Genomic DNA, 2,671 nt, shown 5'->3' with positions numbered 1-2,671 from the left:
CCCAGGCTGCTGGTGGGGCTGGCCAGCCTCCAGCACCGGAGGCTTTGGAGACGTGATGGACCTCAGCAACCATGGGCTGATCTTGCAGCTGATCCTGCTTGGAGCTGGAGCTTGGGCCAGAGACCTCCTGAAGTCCCTTCCAATCCTGGTGTGCCTGTCCTCACCCTGTTCCCCCACAGGCCTGGCAGTGCCATGGAGCTGAGCCCCACAGTGACTAGTGCCTTCGGTCCAGCAGCAGGTTTTGCCAACGCTACCTTGGCTACCTTCCCGCTGCTGGGGCTCTGCTTGGAGAGGTGCCCTTGCTCCAGTGCTGAAATGGATCTAAACTGGGCAGCTGCCTCTGAGGAGCTGCTGAGGAGAGAGGACCCACTCCTGCCTCAGAAAAAAGAAGGGGTGGGCAAGAAGTGGCAATGGGTGCTAAATCAAAGCCACAGCGTGGCTGCTGGAGCAAAGAGCCACATCCTGCTCTATGGGGTGAAGAAAGTTCCTCATCCCGTAGCCCTGACCCTCATAAGGTGGCATCCCACCTTCCTGAAGCAGTTTACCTGCGAATGTGCTGCCCGCCAGCCTGGGGACACCATTCACTCCTCCTGCCTGGTCAGCTGATAGCTACGGATGTTCTGGGGAGCAAACAGCTTCAAAAGCAGAGACCCATCCCCAGCCTCAGGATTAGGACACTGGGCAGGGTGGTGGGAGATCTGCTGGGCCTGATGTCCCTGCCAGCATCAGGGCAAGGGGATGGAATGATGCACCCCAACAAGCATGACCCTCAACACTCACTGGATGCGAGCCCGTGGCCATGGAGAGCAGCTGGCATGTCCCACACTGGTTTGGCCACCACACAGCTGCATGTCCTGGCCCCAGGTGCTGCAGCACCTATGGCAGCAATCTCAGAAAGGGTGGGCTAAATGAAGAGACCTTAAAAGACAAGGAAAATACCAGTAACTTGCATTGAAAACAGACTAAAAAGGGCGTGCGGGGAGGGCTGTGCTGCACCTGAGCAGCAGGCAAGGCTAGATGGCAGCAACAGCCCGCGTTAGGACCTTGCTTCACCCACTCCATCCTTAATCCCCAAAATAGGAGTCCGTCTTCTGGCCACCTGCTCCTCGGCAGTCTACAGCTTTCAGGTGTGGGACCTTCTCAAGGCTATGCATACTGCCTGCACACTTCATTGCTGGGGAGAGAGGAAACTTCTTTATTACCAGCAAATAAATTGACCTGCACTGAGGGAAACTGCGCTTGCAGGGACAACGTAACCTCTTACATCTTTGGCTTTTGAGTTGAGGGGGGTGATAGGAAGAGAGGAGCAGACCTCACCAGTTTACCCTGCCCAGGATGCATCCCTGCAGATGGGTTGCCAGCAGCCCAGGCATCCTTCTGCCTGATGCCACCAAGCCCAGGGATTTGTGGGACACAGCAGAGACTCCCTGGAGTATCCGCAGCTGCTGAGAGATGAGGGCAGGCTGCTGGAGCGAGGGCTCCCTAAAATCCTCTGCGTGAGATGTGGCCAGGTCCCTGCACTCCTGCCCATGTTCCCTTCCCAGGGCCAGGCAAGTGCCCATGGCCCAAGGAGGGCTGGAGCCAGAAGTCTTACAGTGTTTATTGCATATGGGAAGTGGAGGTCACCCCATACCCAGGGATGGGCTGATTAGTCTGAGTGTAAGCTGGGGCTTGGATGCACCCCAAGATATGCCCCAAGTTTCTCCCTCTCCTGTCCCCTCCTGGAGAAGAAAACCACCCTGCATGGGCTGATGATGCCAGTGGGGCAGAGCACATCTCTGCTGGCCTGGCTTCCCTGTTCCCTGTAATGCCCAGGGACACTGTGCAGTGACCCTCTGCCACCCTGCCAGCCCCCCTGTGCTTCCCAACAGCTGGAGTGTGTGTGTGTGTACCGGCAGAAAGCAGAGAGGGAAAGACAAAATGGAAAGGGACAAAAAGCTGCCCTAGTCGGTCTATTCATTACTCTGAGTATTAAATGCTGAACTCCTGGTGCCTAAGGAGGTTTTTTAGTCCTGAGCAATACCATGCAATAAAGCACAATTTATCTTTGGGAGACAGATGCAGCTGCGCTGGTACCAGACCCAAGACAAGAGAGCACTGACGTCACTCTCGGGAGTCTGTGGCAGATGTTCAGCGCTGTCTCCAGCCTCGGGCCAAAGGTGCAAGCCTGGTGCACAAATTACCGCGGCAGCGTTGCTGGCCTGTGCTGGCTGCAGGGTCACGACCGGCTCATCAGAATGTTCCCTGCCAGCACGAGCCAGCCGTGGAGCTGTTTGGCACCGGTCTGCATGAGGACAGTGTGATCACATTGTACGTGATCCAGCCAGGTACCAGCTGCCAGGTAAAGAGCCTGAAGTTCAAACTGTCCAGAGAGGAGCTGAGGGCACAGAGACATGGGCATGTGGCTGCACAGGAGAGACAGCTCTGGCCAAGAGGAATAGGGAGGCTTTGGAGGCCAGGTAACCCCACATGGTATGTGTGGTCCCCAGGGGCCCTTTTACCCAGCGCAGTAGCATCCTAGACCTGAAGTCTCCCCCAAAGCTTATTAGTGGTATAAGTAAGTGGAGCACTGAGCTGATATTTTCAGACCTCTACCCAAAGTGATCTCAATATCACGTCAATCTTGACCCCAAAGTGTATGAATAGTTAGAACTGTATTTTTTCTGAGTCC

Source organism: Nestor notabilis, unplaced genomic scaffold (genome assembly GCF_000696875.1).
Source record: "Nestor notabilis isolate BGI_N333 unplaced genomic scaffold, ASM69687v1 scaffold7312, whole genome shotgun sequence".
Classification (NCBI taxonomy): domain Eukaryota; kingdom Metazoa; phylum Chordata; class Aves; order Psittaciformes; family Psittacidae; genus Nestor; species Nestor notabilis.
This window is presented reverse-complemented; position numbering follows the sequence as displayed.